We start from the raw sequence: 20,216 nt of genomic DNA, 5'->3' as shown, positions 1-20,216 counted from the left end.
GTAGTTCCTATGTGGGAAACTGGGAATGTGAAAACAAAAAGATAGGTTACCATGGCAGCCAGGACGCTACTGAAGCCCTGGCTGCCATGGTCAATTCCCTGGACTGGAGAAGATCGTCTTGGAGACAGGGAGGGCTGGGCAGGCAGGGGTAGTCTTATACGGCGAGTATAGCCCAAACCCTATATTTAAAATGGAAAAGTCGGGGGTCGTCTTATGCGCCTAGTCGTCTTTTACGCCGGAAAATACGGTATTGTTACATACTGATATTAGGGCTTAAATGTTTCTTCAGTGACGACCCCTTTCATGTAGGAAGAGGATCCCACCGCATAGTATAGCTCTGCAGTCAACCAATGTTTTTATTCCTGCTAAAATAACACTTGGGTCTGTCCCTTCCTCACAGTCTAGTAACTCATCTCATTGCTCAGATTTGCAGTGTTTGGCAAGCAATAGCCCCAGAAGTAAAGGGTGCGTCTGAGTATGTCGTCAGCAGGGTGGAGATTGATTCAATGTTTGTATAGATCTGCTTGCGTACATGCACTTCGTTTGTGCCCTAGAGGGAGTGATGTCACCCAATATGAATTCAGTCCATTAAACATTCAGAGCAAGGCAGTGGCAAATATAAGATATCCACACGATATAATACTCCACCAAAATTCTGTATTCGGTTGTCACACATCAGGAAGCTGGGATCTGTAGGGATGCCCGAGTGCAAGCTGCTAGGTTAGTATTCTGTGTGCTGCCTAAAGTTATACTGATTTGACTATTTGACCTACGCACTAATATGTTTTCCTGTGTGATATATTGTCTGTGCAAATCAGTTTTGTACTTCATTGATATTGGCCATCCTTTATTTCACAGTGGGACCTGAAGGGTTAGTTGAGTGCGTATGCAGCTAGCTGCCTGTGTTTTTTTTATTTTATTTTTTATTTTATTTTTACGTTTTGCATCTTGTGGGTGTTTTCTAATGTATTTTAGATATGTTCTTTCACCTTACATATTGGGCCTGCTCCTAAATGCCTTTTTAAGCACAGTGATGGGGATTTACTAAGCTAAAAGCACTAGGATTTAATTTAAGACAAAAAAACTGATGTACATGCTTTGCACCACATTTATGTGTTTCAGACACTTGCTCCTTGCTGGGGGTATGGCTTAGAAAAAGGGTGTTTCTAATCTGTAAGGGCATGGCTTAAAGGAGTTATACATGGGTTTTATATTGATGACCTATCCTCCCAGGGTAGATCATCAATATCCGATCGGTGGGGGTCCAATGCCCGGCACCCTCCCTAATCAGCTGTTTGAAGAGGGGGCCACGCTCTATGCGAGCACTACTTCCTCTTCACTACACTGTCCGTCATCTCTGAAGCTAGTGTAATGACAAGTACTCGCTCCATTCACTTGAATGGAGTGAGTACTTGTAATTACACTGTGCCGCTGCTCCACAGGAGATGACGGGCAGTGTAATGAAGAGGAAGCAGTGCACACATGGAGCAAGGCGTCCTCTTCAAACAGCTGATCTGCGGGCATGCCAGGTGTTGGACCCCCGCCAATCTGATATTGATGACCTATACTGATCTGCCCCATTCTGTAATAATATCTAATAATGCACAGTGGACAAACTCTCACATATTATATTGCAGCCATTAGTTAGTAGCCATTGTCTGCTACTTGTCTGAAAAAGCTGGAAATTTTGGCCCCCTCAGGCCTCATGCACACGACCGTTGTTTTGGTCCGCATCCGAGCCGCAGTTTTGGCAGCTCGGATGCGGACCTATTCACTTCAATGGGGCCGCAAAAGATGCGAACATCACTCAGTGTGCTGTCCGCATCCATTGCTCCGTTCTGTGGTCCGCAAAAAATATATAACCTGTCCTATTCTAAGAATAGGCAGTTATATTAAAGGCTGTCCGTGCCGTTCTGCAAATTGCAAAACGCACACGGACGCCATCTGTGTTTTGCATATCCGCGATTTGCAGACTGCAAAATACACCAGTCGTGTGCATGTAGCTTTAGGCTCATATATGTTCGGTGATCTGATTCAGTTTGTCTATGGGGAAAACTGAAGCTAGAACTGATCCCATAGTTTTCTCATCAGTTGCGCTGCCAAATGGCGCCGGACAGAAAAATGTTGCATGCTGTTTTTCCATCCGGCGCTATCGATGTACAGAGGTCTGATCTGTGCACTGTAGTGCAGTGCACATATATCAGTTGTGTCCAGCTCCCAGCCTGAAGTAGCTGCCGGGACACAACTGATATACGTGAAGCGGCCTTAACAGGTTCTCTGGGACTTTTGCAAGTCAATGGGAATGATGCTGCAGTGACCCGCTCTGGCACCAGAGATACTGAAAAACAGATGTTCATTGTGGTTCCCGGTATTAAGCCCCAGCCGATCCGATATTGATGACTTAGCCTGAGGATTGGCCATCAATATAAGTCCCGGTGATCCCTTTAACCATCACAAGCTAAGAATGCACATGCATGCACACTTCTAGCAAAGCAGGGTGTCCTGCACTGATGTTCTATGCTGAATATGGACGGAGTGGGCTCAGGCAGGAGCAGTGATGTGCTATGTGGAGATCTTGCTGGTGCTTTCTCACTAACAGCTTTGCATAGTACATTGGTGCAGGAGATCAAGCCCTGATAGCTCTATGCAAGTCTTTAGCAGGGCGAAGCTGGCACAGGCAGGAGCAGCGATGTGTGCCCCTGCCAGTACAGCACTTACTGTGGCTTCTAGACCTGCAGCACATTGGAATCGTGCACTGCATACATGTCAACTGTATACGGATTCCAAAGTGCTGCACTTTGGGTGCCAATTTTATTTGTAAAATGGTAAAAATATATATATATATATATATATTACAAAAATGAATTATAGGGCATTTAGAATAGTTTTAAAGGGCATCTGTTAGCAGATTTGTACCTATGACACTGGCTGACCTGCTGCATGTGCACTTGGCAGCAGGAGACATCTGTGTTGGTCCCATGTTCATATGTGCCTGCATTGCTGAGAAAAATTATGTTTTAATGTATGCAAATGAGCCTCTAGGAGCAACGGGGGCGTTGCCATTACTCCTAGAGGCTCATCTCTCTCATTAACTGCCACCCCCTCTCCACTTTGACAGGGCCAGGTGTGATGACGTTTAGGCCCCTTTCACACAGGCGAGAATTCTGCACGGGTGCAATGCGTGAGGTGAACGCATTGCACCTGCACTGAATCCGGACCCATTCACTTCAATGGGGCTGTGCAGATGAGCGGTGATTTTCACGCATCACTTGTGCGCTGCGTGAAAATTGCAGCATGCTCTATATTCTGCGTTTTTCACGCAATGCAAGCCCCATAGAAATGAATGGGGATGCGTGAAAATCGCAAGCATCTGCAAGCAAGTGCGGATGCGGTGCGATTTTCACTCATGGTTGCTAGGAGATGATGGGGATGAGCAACCCTGGACCCCAATAAAGTAAATTCACTGTATTATTTTCCTTTATAACATGGTTATAAGGGAAAATAATAGCATTCTTAATACAGAATGCTAAGTAAAATGTGGATTGAGGGGTTAAAAAAATAAAAATAATTAACTCTCCTCATCCTGTTGTTCGCGCAGCCGGCATCGTCTTCTTGCTTCTTCTTTCAGGACCTGCAAAAGGACCTTTGATGACGTAATCTTCTATCTTCATTCAGCAGGACCTGCGTTGACGTTACCGCGCTTACCACGTGGTGAGCGTGATTACGTCATCAAAGGTCCTTTTGCAGGTCCTGAAAGAAGAAGCAAGAAGATGCCGGCTGCGCGATCAATTGGATGGGGTGAGTTAATTTTTATTTTTTTTTATTTATTTTTTTAACCACTCAATCCACATTTTACTAAGCATTCTGTATTCAGAATGCTATTATTTTCCTTTATAACCATGTTATAAGGGAAAATAATAAAATACACAGAACACCTAACCCAAACTTCAGTGAAGAAGTCTGGGTACCACATTCAGTTTTTTCTCACGCGCGTGCAAAACGCATTGCACTCGCGCGGAAAAAAACTGAACATCGGAACGCAATCGCAGTCAAAACTGACTGCAATTGCGTGTCTACTAAATCTGGGACGCCTGTGTGAAAGAGGCCTTACACTGCCTGGCCTTGTCAATTAAAGTGGAGAGGGTGCGGCAGTTGAAGAGACAGCTGAGCCTCTAGGTGTAATGACCATACAGACACACATGAACATGGGACCAGCACAGATGTCTTTAGCTGCCAAGTGCACATGTTACAGGTACAAATCTTCTGACAGATGTCCTTTATAAAAAGTTGTACAAAAGATTAATTTACCCTTTAAGTTTTATTTTAGCATAGACATTCAGGGCGGTACCATGGAAATGTGAAAGGTTTTAGGCACAAGCTCTAAGGCTACCTGCACATGTTGCGGAATTCACACGGTTTTTCCACACAGATTCCCGTGCGGAAAAACCGCAGCGTATTATGCCCCTTTCACACGAGCAAGTTTTCCGCGCGGGTGCAATGCATGACGTGAATGCATAGCACCCGCACTGAATCCTGACCCATTCATTTCAATGGGTCTGTGTACATGAGCGTTTTTTTTTCTCGCATCAGTTCTGCGTTGCGTGAAAAACGCAGCATGTTATATATTCTGCATTTTTCACGCAGCCCTGGCCCCAAAGAAGTGAATGGGGCTTCAGTAAAAAAAAACGCATTGCATCCGGAAGCAAGTCCAGATGCGATGTGTTTTTCACTGATGGTTGCTAAGAAACGTTGTTTGTAAACCTTCAGTTTTTTTGGTTTTTTTTAAACGCATTGCACCTTCGCAGGAAAAAACTGAATGCAATTGCAGACAAAATTGACTGAACTTGCTTGCAAAATGGTGCGAGTTTCCCTGAACGCATCCGGACCTAATCCGTCACGCTCGTGTGAAAGAGGCCTTACAGAGCCAGCAAAGTGTATGAGATTAGTGTAATCTCATGTACACTGCAGATTTTTTTCCGTGCAGAAATTGACCTGCAGAGCAGATTTCAAATTAAGGCCTCATGCACACGACCGTTGTGTGCATCCGTGTCCATTGTTCCGTTTTCCGTGATTTTCTGCGGACCCATTGACTTTCAATGGGTCTGTTGAAAACTCGGAGAATGCACCGTTGTTCATCCGCGTCAGTGATCCGTGTTTCCTGTCCGTCAAAAAAATATGACCTGTCCTATTTTGACGGACAATGGTTCGCGGACCCATTCAAGTCAATGGGTCCGTGAAAAAACACGGAGGCACACAAGCTTGTCTTCCGCTTCCGTGTCCGTAGGCTACTTTCACACAGACGGATCCGCAGATCCGTCTGCATAAAAGCTTTTTCAGATCTGAGTTTTCACTTCGTGAAAACTCAGATCCGACAGTATATTCTAACACAGAGGCGTTCCCATAGTGATGGGGACGCTTCAAGTTAGAATATACTAAGAACTGTGTACATGACTGCCGCCTGGCAGCACCCGATCTCTTACAGGGGGCTGTGATCAGCACAATTAACCCCTCAGGTGCCGCACCTGAGGGGTTAATTGTGCGTATTATAGCCCCCTGTAAGAGATCAGGTGCTGCCAGGCAAGAGGGGGCAGACCCCCCTCCCTCCCTCCCCTGTATTAAATTCATTGGTGGCCAGTGCGGCCCCCCCTCCCTCCCCTGTATTACATTCATTGGTGGCCAGTGCGGCTCTCCCCCCCCCCCCCTCCCTCCCCTGTAATTCATTGGTGGCCAGTGCGGCCCCCCCTCCCTCCCCTGTATTACATTCATTGGTGGCCCCCCCTCCCTCCCTCCCCTGTATTTAATTCATTGGTGGCCAATGCGGCCCCCCCTCCCTCCCCTGTATTTAATTAATTGGTGGCCAGTGCGGCCCCCCCTCCCTCCCTCCCCTGTATTTAATTCATTGGTGGCCAGTGCGGCCCCCCCTCCCTCCCCTGTATTACATTCATTGGTGGCCAGTGCGGCCCCCCCTCCCTCCCCTGTATTTAATTCATTGGTGGCCAATGCGGCCCCCCCTCCCTCCCCTGTATTTAATTAATTGGTGGCCAGTGCGGCCCCCCCTCCCTCCCTCCCCTGTATTTAATTCATTGGTGGCCAGTGCGGCCCCCCCTCCCTCCCTCCCCTGTATTTAATTCATTGGTGGCCAATGCGGCCTCCCCTCTCCTAATTAAAATCCCCCCCCCCCCATCATTGGTGGCACCGGAGAGTTCCGATCGGAGTCCCAGTTTAATCGCTGGGACTCCGATTGGCAACCAGGACGCTACTGTAGTCCTGGCTGCCATGGTTACTTAGCAATTTAGAAGCATTATACTTACCTGCGCTGTCTGTGACCGGCCGGGCGCTCCTCCTACTGGTAAGTGACAGGTCTGTGCTATAAGCAATGCGCCGCACAGACCTTTCACTTACCAGTAGGAGGAGCGCCCGGCCGGTCACAGACAGCGCAGGTAAGTATAATGCTTCTAAAATTGCTAAGTAACCATGGCAGCCAGGACTGCAGTAGCATCCTGGTTGCCATGGTTACCGATCAGAGTCCCAGCGATTAAACTGTGACTCCGATCGGAACTCTCCGCTGCCACCAATGATGGGGGGGGATTTTAATTAGGAGGGGGGGAGAGGGGAGGCCGCACTGGCCACCAATGAATTAAATACTGGGGATGGAGGGAGGGGGGGCCGCACTGGCCACCAATGAATTTAAAACTGGGGAGGGAGGGGGGTCTGCCCCCTCCTGCCTGGCAGCACCTGATCTCTTACAGGGGGCTATAATACGCACAATTAACCCCTCAGGTGCGGCACCTGAGGGGTTAATTGTGCTGATCACAGCCCCCTGTAAGAGATCGGGTGCTGCCAGGCAGCAGGGGGCAGTCATGTACACAGTTCTTAGTATATTCTAACTTGAAGCGTCCCCATCACTATGGGAATGCCTCTGTGTTAGAATATACTGTCGGATCTGAGTTTTCACGATATAACTCAAATCCGATGGTTTATTTTAACATAGAGGCGTTCCCATGGCGATGGGGACGCTTCAAGTTAAAATATACCATCGGATTGGAGAAAACTCCGATCCGATGGTATAATAGGGACTCCTGACTTTACATTGAAAGTCAATGGGGGACGGATCAGTTTGCAATTGCACCATATTGTGTCAACGTCAAACGGATCCGTCCCCATTGACTTGCATTGTAAGTCAGGACGGATCCGTTTGGCTCCGCACGGCCAGGCGGACACCAAAACGACTTTTTTTTAAACTTTCCTTCATGTCCGTGGATCATCCAAAAATAAAGGAAGACCCACGGAAGAATAAATGGACACGGAACTACGGAACCCGTTTTTGCGGAGTGCAAAAAAAAAAAACCGGTCGTGTGCATGAGGCCTAAAGGAGTTTTCTGAAATTTTGATAGTGATGACCTATCCTCCGACACCCAGGATCCCCACCGATAAGCTGTTTGAGAAGGCATTGGTGCTCCTGTGAGTGGGGCTGAGCGCGATTCCAGGCATAGCCGCTATACAATGTACAGCGTTGTGCTTGGTAAGCATGGAGAAGGCTGCAGCCGGTGGCTTCCCAAGCAGCTGATCGGCAGGGGTCCTGGTTGTCGGACCCCCATGATCAGATATTGCTAACCTATCTGCGCCAAAACCGCATCAGTTCCACACCAAAAACGCAATTAGACATTGGATTTTGGTGCGTATATGCTGCAGAAACGCAAAGAAATCCACACAGAAGTTTGTGCGGATCTTATGTGCATTCACCCCCCCACTCGTGTGCAGGTGGCCTAAAGCCGGTTGTAGACGAGCATAAACACTGACCTATTGCCGTCAATACAAATCGTTACAGTGGAGGTCGGGCAGAGACAAACGGCATTATAAATCATTATAGTGCCTTGTGGTCCAGTCAAAGGATCAGAGTTCAATACGGGAATTCGCGCTCCCACACGGAGTGCGTTTCACACAGTGAACATGCTCGTCTGAACCCGTTTTCTAAAGTTGGCCATACACATTAGATCATTTGATGTATGTTGGTTGAACCTATAGGTTTTGGCTGGACTGACTCACCATCTATATCTGTATGTAGGTAGCCTGATTCTTTCCCTGACAGCCGATGGGAGGAAATAAGTTCATGCAAGATACTTTGCTGTCACATGAGATAAGCCAGAAGTGCCGGACAGCTCCCTATGGAGAACACATGCATGCTCAGCTGATCTGAGAGTGCATGTGTGTGGGGTAGTCAGGAGGATTAGCTAAGGTGTATGGCCACCTTTAAAATATGATATTGCTTTTATGACTGTCACTTGTGAGATTGCAGCATTATATGCTATTGATACATTGTATGTGTAACGCTCTCTTTTCTGTTCAGAGATGGCTGATCCAGTTTTACCTGTCTGCATCAGTCTTATTACAAACCTGTCGTTCACTATTTGAAATATGCACATGGCTGACCTGCAAGGAATGTCCCTTCTAGGTGCATATTAAAGTAAAAGCGTCAGAACTTTGTCAAACTAGGAAAGTTTTCTTGAAAAGCTCCATGGCCCTGTTCATGGAGCAGATATACAGGGAATGCCCCTTATGTAAAAATGGCATTCATGATATTGTTAAAGGGAACCTGTCACCGGGATTTTGGGTATAGAGCTGAAGACATGGGTTTCTAGATGGCCGCTAGCACATCCGCAATACCCAGTCCCCATAGCTCTGTGTGCTTTTATTGTGTAAAAAAACGATTTGATACATATGCAAATTAACCTGAGATGAGTCAGAGCTTGAAAATATGACTCTTCTCTGGTCACACAAGTAAGATATGACTCTTATGTTAATTTGCATATGTATCAAATCGTTTTCTTTACACAATAAAAGCACACAGAGCTATGGGGACTGGGTATTGCGGATTTGCTAGTGGCCTTCTAGCAGCCCATGTCCTCAGCTCTATACACAAAATCCCGGTGACAGGTTCCCTTTAAAGCGGTTTCCTTATGGACATCATAGAAGGGGATACCCAGCTGTAGATGCACCACAGCATAGAATGGTCGTCCATTGATTTGAACTGCCAGCACATATTACTACTTCCCATGTAGACATCCTGAGATAACTGCTAGTCACTGTTCTATAAGCTAGGACGACTATCGTTAGAGAAAGAGTGGCCACTAGGGATAACTGGTTCGGGTAATTTTATTATTTTCTATTATAACATGGTTATAGCGGAAAATAATAGCATTCTGCTGCAGTGTCTTCTATCTTCATTCAGCAGGACCTGCGATGACCTCACCATTGCAGGTCCTGCTGAAAGAAAATAGAAGATAGCAGCGCGATCAAGTGGATTGGGTCAGTTGTTTTTTTTTTTTTGGTTTAGTTTTTTACCCCATGTTATAACGGAAAATAATAAAGTGAACTTTGGGTCCCTATTGACTTCAAAGGGGTTCTGGGTCAAGTTCGGGTCCCGAACCCAAACTTTGACCTGAAGTTCGGCCGAACCTGAACTTCCGCGGGTTCGCTCATGCCTAGTGGCGACCCCTAGTAACATAGTTTATAAGGCTGAAAAAAATACATTTGTCCATCCAGTTTAGCCTGTGATCCTGCAAGTGGATGTTAATGATATTCTGACAGATTTACTGTAGTCAAATGCAAAAGAGCATATTTCAATTTTTTTGGTGTTTTACATGCTATCAGTATGGATCAAGTAATTAGTAATTCCATAAAACAAATGTGGAATTTACTTAGATCTGTCAGAGACCTACAGCAAGAATTAAGACATGTCAGACATTACACAAATTACATTACACTGTATTTTCTATGCAGAATCCATATTTGTTTTTATTCCCTCCACTTTTCTTTTCTCCCTGGTCTTGCAGTTCTTCTACTACTTGGCACTGGCACAGTGTGTGCATTGGCATGTACATAGTATAGAGGTGTACTTTGTAACAGCAGTGTGCGCTGTAAATGTTGGTATCCGTGGAATGTGACCACCCCCTCTTTATTGCAACAGACTCTACAACATCTGGAAGTTCTCTGTTTGTTTCTTTTGTCTGACCATCCCCATGCAGAATAATTAGGACACATAGGACTTCTGTCTAGATGGGTCATTCTAAGCCTGCTGGGGGAGGAATACATTTGAGTCACATAGAGCCACCCAGTCCTGTTGTAATCTCATCAGTCACAAAGGTTATATGGTTGTGTTTTGCAAAAGTACTTAAATTACAGATGAGCAAATTTCTTAAAACTCGCTTTGGTCCGATTCATCCAAATTGCTTCTACTACAAATCAATTATACCCGAATTGACGTAGAAATTCTCTTTCTTGCTCATCTATTCACTAAACATTTCCTTGTATTTAGTGTCACAATGTGTTATTTATTGATATACTGTAAAGGAGAAATGTTTTTGTTTTGTAGCATTTTTTTCTGCAGAATCTAGGACGATTCTAGGCACAGTTCACAGTTGTAATATGATCACTCCCTGACGGTAATAACCGGTGGCTGCTTTTTTACTGTGTTACGCAGAACATGTTCAGATAAACCTGAGCAAATGAAATGTCGTGGCTTGCAAATTGCATTCAAATACCGATAGCCAGCCATACTCTTCTGATACGTAAAGATGCAGCAGAAATGCAAGCTAGTTGGATTTAAAGGGGTTGTCCCATGACTAATGTAAAATATGAAAATCAAAGATCATATAGTACATAACAATCTCGCTAGAACCAGCCCTGTACCTCATATGAGATCTAGAGATCTTCCCATCCATTGCTCTTAGATTTATATCAAGGTGGCAGCTCAAGGGGAGTGTTCTTTCTTTTGCAGCAAAGGGGGCATGTCCATGCTCTCCCTATCACAGCTCAGGAGGCGTGTCCATGCTCTCCCTATCATCGCTCAGCAGGCGTGTCCATGCTCTCCCTATCATCGCTCAGCAGGCGTGTCCATGCTCTCCCTATCATCGCTCAGCAGGCGTGTCCATGCTCTCCCTATCATCGCTCAGCAGGCGTGTCCATGCTCTCCCTATCATCGCTCAGCAGGCGTGTCCATGCTCTCCCTATCATCGCTCAGCAGGCGTGTCCATGCTCTCCCTATCATCGCTCAGCAGGCGTGTCCATGCTCTCCCTATCATCGCTCAGCAGGCGTGTCCATGCTCTCCCTATCATCGCTCAGCAGGCGTGTCCATGCTCTCCCTATCATCGCTCAGCTGGCGTGTCCATGCTCTCCCTATCATCGCTCAGCAGGCGTGTCCATGCTCTCCCTATCATCGCTCAGCAGGCGTGTCCATGCTTTCCCTATGATCGCTCAGCAGGCGTGTCCATGCTCTCCCTATCATCGCTCAGCAGGCGTGTCCATGCTCTCCCTATCATCGCTCAGCAGGCGTGTCCATGCTCTCCCTATCATTGCACAGCAGGCGTGTCCATGCTGCTGCAGCTCTCTCCCTATATAACTCAGGAAGCAATTGAAGGATGAAACTGAGCATGTGCGGCCTTCTCAGTGAGCCGGACTAAGAAATACGAAAAGCAAACAGCAAGTGGTGCTATACAGATACAGTTTATTGAATAACTTAGTGGCTATTATACATTTTTAATTCCATGCAATTACAAAAGAATTGAATATCATCAATTGTTGAATATTTTTTGTGGGACAACCCCTTTAACAGCCAGCAGAACTTAGCAATAAGATATTCAAAGTAAAAAAATAAATAAAAATATAATAATGAAACAAACTGTACTAATGGTCATCTTGTTCAGTGCTTTGTGCTCTTCAAAGTCAGATGTTGTAGCTGGATTCAGGAAGAAGCAAAATTACAGCAACCATTTTTAGAAGCTGTGGAGCTATAATTTTGCAAGTCACAGGGATCTCTACCCCTCTCCTAGTTTCTATCTGTGTCTCCTTATGGTTAGGTGTCCACACACATTCAATAGCTGTCATCCGATTTGTTCAGCTGACCGCTATCTCTCCTGACTCCCTCCTGCCTTCCCCATACACGTTTGGCTTGACGGAACATGTCTGTGTGCGGTGTGGGGAGATCAAAGGAAGCTTATCTACCTGGGCGATAATATTAATTTTGCCCTATCCTGGTCTTTCCCGACATCATCTGTTAGGGGACAATCAGAAGCCCCCCACATACATTAGTGTGTCGGCCGAACCTGATCTTCTCTGCGGATTCGGCCTACAAAAGTATAATGTGTATGGCCAGCCTAAGGCTCGGCTTGCACTAGTCATGGCCTTTTTGTGACAGATACTTTATTACAATGATGCATCCTTTTTATTGGATTGAATACTGCAGAATGTAAACTATTCCAGGCACTAAAGTGCAACAGAAACCTGACAGAAAATAAACAACACAAGTGTGAACAGAGTCTTTACCCCTCAAGGACCTGGCCTTAAAGGCCAAGCTTATTTTTCATGATTTATTTTTTTCATATTCCAAAAGCCTTCAAAGGGATGTCTCACTTCAATAAGTGGCCTTTATCATGTAGAGAAAGTTAATACAAGTCACTTACTAATGTATTGTGATTACCCATATTGTTTGCTTTGCTGGCTGGATTTGTTTTTCCATCACATTATACACTGCTCGTTCCATGGTTACAGACCACCCTGCAATCCATCAGTGGTAGTTGTGCTTGCACACTATAGGCAAAAGCATCAGCACAATGGGAGCGCACATAGGCTAGTGCTTTTTCCTATATTGTGCAAGAACGACCACCACTGATGGATTGCAGGGTGGTCTGTAACCATGGAAACAAGCAGTGTATAATGTGATGGAAAAATGAATCCAGCCAGCAAAGGAAGCAATATGGACAATAACAGTACATTAGTAAGTGGCTTGTAGTAACTTTCTCTACATGATAAATGCCACTTACTAAAGTGAGACATCCCCTTTAACTTTATTTTCCATCAGTGTAGTTATATGAGGGCTTGTTTTTAGCAGAATGGGCTGTATTTGTCAAAAGCACCATTTTGGGATACATATACAGTAAGGAGTTCACACTTCAGTTATTTGTTCAGTTACCAGTAGTGAAGCCTACATAGAGGTAAGATATAATGGAAAGATCTACACTTGTTCTGTGTTTTTGATCCGCACCTGGTTTTAGCCTCAATAACTGAAACAAATAACTAGTGTGAACTCAGTCTTAGGGCTCATGCACTCGACAGTATTTTGCGTTCCGTATACGAACCGTATTTTGATTCCATATACGAAACCATTCATTTCAATGGGTCCGCACAAGATGCGGACAGCACTCTGTGTGCTATCCGCGCTATCCGCATCCGTTGCTCCGTTCCGTGACCCCGCAAAAATTATAAGACATGTCCTATTCATGTCCGTTTTGCGGACAAGAATAGGCATCTCTATAATTGGCCCCCTGTTCTATTCCGCAAATTGCGAAAGGCACATGGGCAGCATCCTTTTTTTGCGGATCCGCAACTTGCGGACCGCAAAAAACGGCACGGCCGTGTGCATGAGCCCTTAGGCCGCTTTCAGACAAGTGAGTTGCATACTGCGGACTCAATGTGAGTATGCGGCAGCTCCCGTCCTGACCTCCCAGCACTGCCAGGGCTGCATAGCATTATATTGATTTAGAGGTCCGGATTGTATAGGATAACAATAACAGCATTATGTCATTGTTATCCAATACATTCCAGAACTGTAAGGGTTATATAGCATCATAAATCATATAGCATCATAAATTATATAGCATCATAGATAGCATTTTTTTCCGCTGCAATCAAAGACAGATAATGCCTATTTTTCTATTGACGGAGCTGCTTGTTTGTTTGTAGTGACTATTGTTACCATTTAGGGGTATATATGAATATTTGATTGCTTTTTATTTAGTCTTAGTTTGAAGCAATACACTACCCACCCTCCATGGCTGTGGAAAAATTTCGAACCATCCACCATTCCTAAATGGAAGCTGAATACAGTCAGCATTAGGTTTGCACAGATAGAATACTCCTGTGTTATTAGTTGGGATAATTATTAGTTATGCCATTTTCTAATCAATGAATGGAAACTAAGTTGTAATTATTCATTATTGTCACTGTTGGATTTTTATTAAAAAAAAATATTTTGCTGTGAAAAATGTTGCTTCCAGATATATGTTGAGCAATGGTAAAATATAAAATGCTCTACCGACATGGGGGCATTTATTATGCCATTTCCACCACATTTGTGGGATAAAAAAAGCAACAGGCTGGCACATTTATCTTCACAGAGGCTGCTTTAGAGTTTAGTCTGATGCACGGCAAGTGGGAGGATGCACCAAATCTATGCCGACGCATGATCCTTAGCATAACTATGGTGCATCCTCCGGCTGTTGGCATTTATTTAATTTTTTTACAAGCCAGAAAAAAAGACAGGGAATTTATCTTGATAATATTTGAATGTCTCGCGTTGTTTGATACATTTTGTGTATCTTTAAACCTAACACTTCTCTCTAGAAATGTTAGTGATAAATGTGGCCTGAAACTCCTTAACATAGCTCACCACTTTACCACCCTATGTGAAGTTGGGGAATATTTTATAGGGGCAGGTGGAGGAGTTCTTTGCTTCCATGATGGCCTCATAGATGGAGCCTGTCTTTAAGGCGTCACTAACTTTTCACAAAAATGTTAATATTCGTGTTGAGCGAAGCTAGCTTATTGCACTCTGTCTCCTCGTGTGATATTCACGCACATCTCTCCCCTCCTTCTAGAGATCAATGGGGGTCTCAGCAGCCAGACCCTCACAGATCACAACTTTCTTATGTCTCTTTGACATATATTAAAGTTTTTTGTAAAAAGTTGGTGACTCTTTAAAGGTGTTGTCCATGATAATAGAAGATCATTATAATGCATTCTGTGCCTGTACACACATTCATTGTTACACATCACCATTTCTACTTTAAAGGGACACTGACAGGCCAAAACAGCATATATAGTTAGATATATCTCATTACAGGTCTTATACAGTCCACCTTATAAAGAGCGAAATATAAAGTTTTATAACCTGCTTCTCCAGTCAGCAATCTGCCCAAGGGGCGGCGTTTCATGTGAAAATGCGCCCAGCCAGCCTTCCCAACTGCCGTTCTTAAGCCCCGCCCAGCTCATCATTATTCACTTCGCTGGGCGGCGGCTAGAACTCTCCCCAGTCCCGATCCTGCGCCTGCGCAATTCAATCCTCCGGGCATCGTTCATGCCCAATCTTCTGCGCCCCGCCGTGCCGTTAGATCGCGCCTGCGTACACACACCAGCCTGCGCCTTGAAGACGCAGGCTGGTGTGTGTACGCAGGCGCGATCTAACGGCGGGGCGCAGGCGCAGAAGATTGGGCATGAACGATGCCCGGAGGATTGAATTGCGCAGGATCGGGACTGGGGAGAGTTCTAGCCGCCGCCCAGCGAAGTGAATAATGATGAGCTGGGCGGGGCTTAAGAACGGCAGTTGGGAAGGCTGGCTGGGCGCATTTTCACATGAAACGCCGCCCCTTGGGCAGATTGCTGACAGGAGAAGCAGGTTATAAAACTTTATATTTCGCTCTTTATAAGGTGGACAGGGGGGATACTTATATGCTTTTAAAAGACTGTATAAGACCTGTAATGAGATATATCTAACTATATATGCTGTTTTGGCCTGTCAGTGTCCCTTTAAAAATTCATGAGCAAAGAAGATGTATTGCACTTTAAATAGTCTTCTTATATTTCAGTAGCTGAGATATCACTGGCAATATAGAGATCATTTGAAATGAAATACATGGAGACTGGTGTGTGCAATGTCCAGAAATGACTAGAGCCTAGCATAACATTCAGGCTTTTAACCTTCGAGAATGTTTTCACTCTTATTTTTTAATTTTAATGCATTGCTGACAATTATATTTAGAAACATAGACCAAAAAATGGCGTTTATCAGGCTGCTACTTTTATATTGGGGTGCACGAAAAGAAAAATCTTGAAAAAGCAGCTATTTTCGATGACATATTGCATATAAATGCCCTACAGCTACCAACATTACAGTTGCAACCAATAAAATCCGTTGTTAAAAATAATATAGACCAATATAATTTTAAATATTATTTTATTAATAAAAATTCATATAATTATACAATAACAAGATTTAATTCCGCAATAATCCAAATATTGTATAATAAAGTTAAAATTTATATATAGGTCCACACAAATAATTGATAATGTCCTATGCCATGATTATTAAATATCCTATAGCATGATTATATACTATGCTGACTATAAGGGCTCATGTAAACAGTGGGTCCACAATATACAGGCCCCGGCTGTTTGTGCACAGCATCATGGATGCGGACCCATTCACTTGAATGGGTCTGCAATCTGGAAGGTGCAGTGCAGAACGGAAGCACTCCATACTGCTTCCGTGAGGTTTCTCTCCATGCCTCTGAACTTGTTCTATTTTTTTGCGCTGTGGGCAGATCACGGACCCATTCAAGTTGCGGAAACCGCACGGATGTTGCCCGTGTATTGGGGACCGCAGAATTGCAATCCCCAATGGAGCTGCTAGGCCAAGGCCGCCTACATGAGCCCTAAATCTGAACCTTTTTGGCACAGATTTATAGTCAAATTTCAGCACATTATATAATCATTCCACAGGATATTTAATAATCTTGGCATAGGACATTAATTATCTTCTTTTTTTTTTTGTGGACCTATATATGAATTTTAACTTGATAATATAATATTTGGATTATTGTGGAATTAGATATTATTGTATAAATTCATTAATTTTTGATTTTTTAGTTGTTTTTGTTTCAACTATGTGTTCTTGGTCCATAAGGGCAATATCTAATATATATAGGTGTTTACCAACATGACTTTTGTGTTAGATTATTTTTTTATTTTTTTTCACAGCACAAAATTATGTTGGGGTATTTAAATACTTATACCAGTGATTGGCGGTGCCCACAAGTCAGTAATAAAAACCTGTAGGGACTCCTTACCATACAATGCAGTAGTGTAATCTAAAAGACACGATCAGTTACCTGTAATGTAAAAGCATATCTTATCCTGCAGATTTTTCATATTTGGTTTTATTGGTACATTATGTGTACATTTATATTTTTGTACGTTTGAAAAACATAGCGTATTGATGACATCACAGATAATTTTTTAATGAAATAGGAGTAGATAAGCAATGAGACAGTTTTGTCATGTGCTTACAATGCATACAAATCACAAATACGTATACAGAAAATGAGATGACAAATAGGTGATTGTCTTGACTAACATACGTACTGCTAAATGATAGGCCCTGAAAATGCAAGAAGGGAAATAAATTAGCATGAAGGGGTGAACACCGTAGAGCAGCTAGACATACTCATTGCCTTATGTTTCAATACAAGGGCAGACAACCGTGTCAGTACCATCTTAGCGGCCAGTCGTATAACCTGGCCACTTTTTGTTTGCACTAGTTTTTATGTATAAAGCTTTACACTGCGTGCAGAATTATTAGGCAAATGAGTATTTTGACCACATCATCCTCTTTATGCATGTTGTCTTACTCCAAGCTGTATAGGCTCGAAAGCCTACTACCAATTAAGCATATTAGGTGATGTGCATCTCTGTAATGAGAAGGGGTGTGGTCTAATGACATCAACACCCTATATCAGGTGTGCATAATTATTAGGCAACTTCCTTTCCTTTGGCAAAATGGGTCAAAAGAAGGACTTGACAGGCTCAGAAAAGTCAAAGATAGTGAGATATCTTGCAGAGGGATAAAGCACTCTTAAAATTGCAAAGCTTCTGAAGCGTGATCATCGAACAATCAAGCGTTTGATTCAAAATAGTCAACAGGGTCGCAAGAAGTGTGTGGAAAAACCAAGGCGCAAAATATGCAACATCACTGGAGTGCCCAAAAGCACAAGGTGTGCAATACTCAGAGACATGGCCAAGCTAAGAAAGGCTGAAAGACGACCACCACTGAACAAGACACACAAGCTGAAACGTCAAGACTGGGCCAAGAAATATCTCAAGACTGATTTTTCTAAGGTTTTATGGACTGATGAAATGAGAGTGAGTCTTGATGGGCCAGATGGATGGGCCCGTGGCTGGATTGGTAAAGGGCAGAGAGCTCCAGTCCGACTCAGACGCCAGCAAGGTGGAGGTGGAGTACTGGTTTGGGCTGGTATCATCAAAGATGAGCTTGTGGGGCCTTTTCGGGTTGAGGATGGAGTCAAGCTCAACTCCCAGTCCTACTGCCAGTTTCTGGAAGACACCTTCTTCAAGCAGTGGTACAGGAAGAAGTCTGCATCCTTCAAGAAAAACATGATTTTCATGCAGGACAATGCTCCATCACATGTGTCCAATTACTCCACAGCGTGGCTGGCAAGAAAGGGTATAAAAGAAGAAAATCTAATGACATGGCCTCCTTGTTCACCTGATCTGAACCCCATTGAGAACCTGTGGTCCATCATCAAATGTGAGATTTACAAGGAGGGAAAACAGTACACCTCTCTGAACAGTGTCTGGGAGGCTGTGGTTGCTGCTGCACGCAATGTTGATGGTGAACAGATCAAAACACTGACAGAATCCATGGATGGCAGGCTTTTGAGTGTCCTTGCAAAGAAAGGTGGCTATATTGGTCACTGATTTGTTTTTGTTTTGTTTTTGAATGTCAGAAATGTATATTTGTGAATGTTGAGATGTTATATTGGTTTCACTGGTAAAAATAAATAATTGAAATGGGTATATATTTGTTTTTTGTTAAGTTGCCTAATAATTATGCACAGTAATAGTCACCTGCACACACAGATATCCCCCTAAAATAGCTAAAACTAAAAACAAACTAAAAACTACTTCCAAAAATATTCAGCTTTGATATTAATGAGTTTTTTGGGTTCATTGAGAACATGGTTGTTGTTCAATAATAAAATGAATCCTCAAAAATACAACTTGCCTAATAATTCTGCACTCCCTGTATATAACTGGGACTCCTTTATTAACACTGTCCGTCTTGATACATGACGTCACATTCCCAAGATATGAAATTCACTTTTATACTTGATGTTTATGTTTGTCTCAGAGGAAAGTCTTGGATTTTGGAAAGAAGGTTTAGTTCTACCCACTTCATGTCATCACATAGTAGTGGACAGACACATCTGCTCAATACAGTGTTTCCACATGGTAACAAACTTACATGTGTAGCAGTGCTGTGTAAAAATATTCTGTTTAGGCCTGTGGTCCATGGTCCTCATTTTGCAGACGATTCTGTCATTTTGTGGAACGGACATAGAGATGCAGAAAGTATTCCGATGATCCATGTCTTGTGCTTTCCGCATCTCCATTCCGGAAAAAAGATAGAACATGTCCTATTCTCGAACACTAAATGCAGACCACTGACCCATTGAAGACAGAATCCATATTTTGCGGACTGCAAAAAAAAAAATATACATACAGTCGTATGCATCAGGTCTTAATCTGAAACTTTTAACTTTTGTCTTCCACTTTTTCTCCGTCCATAAAGCTCCTTTTTTTGGTGATTTGATATTGAGGTAGTTAGTTTGTCACTTTTCAATATATAGTATCATGGCGAGGCTGTATTTTGCTTTATAGAATATCCATGACTGGGATGCAAGGGAACATGCTGAGCTCTGCTCTAAGATAAATTGGCTGTGAATGGGAAATTACAGATACTGTTATATTGACCATACACGTTACATACGCTGCCAAGGCCAGAAGTGAGAAAATGAATGAGGACAACAGAAAATGAATACATCTGAAAAATGATTTATGTTTGCTATTAAATACTTCCATAGGTGTGCATTACTGACCATCACCCATACAACTAAATTTAAAGCTGATGAGTGTGTGCAGCATTTCTTAGGCTCTTTTCACACCAGTTCTGATTCAGATGTATACATCAGGACTATTACCCAACGTATACATCTGAATTGGCCAGATATTTTATTATGGTAGAACCTGTTCTAATCTTCCTTGTCTATTATGCTTCCTTTAAAATAAATTATTTCTATTTGCTATAATGGAGTTGTCTTTCTGATATCTTTCAGATGCTATTTACATAATAAAATCATTGTGACTGAACAAATTCTTAAGCATGACAGGCAGACAAGATAGATTTCAGTCAGTTCACTTGGCCATTTACACAAACCAGTTTCGATTTATATTGGTCAGAGCAGAGAAAAAAAATCTGATACCTGCACATGTAAAGGCCTTCTAAAACTCGCCATATGCATTAGGCCTCATGCACACGACTGTTCCGTTTTTTGCTGTCCGCAAACGGTGGATCCTCAAAAAAATG

General features: G+C 43.4%; 1 long non-coding RNA gene across 1 annotated transcript; it reads left to right on the top strand.

Annotated features, from left to right (window-relative positions):
- The first annotated feature begins 9,777 nt into the window (after positions 1-9,777).
- Positions 9,778-20,208, top strand: LOC120985660. Its single transcript, XR_005775567.1, has 3 exons — positions 9,778-9,791; positions 19,106-19,109; positions 19,312-20,208. It is a non-coding gene; the product is annotated as an uncharacterized LOC120985660 (long non-coding RNA).
- The last annotated feature ends 8 nt before the right edge of the window (positions 20,209-20,216 follow it).

The sequence above is a fragment of the Bufo bufo genome, chromosome 1 (genome assembly GCF_905171765.1).
Source record: "Bufo bufo chromosome 1, aBufBuf1.1, whole genome shotgun sequence".
NCBI classification, from domain to species: Eukaryota; Metazoa; Chordata; class Amphibia; order Anura; family Bufonidae; genus Bufo; species Bufo bufo.
This window is presented reverse-complemented; position numbering and strand designations above follow the sequence as displayed.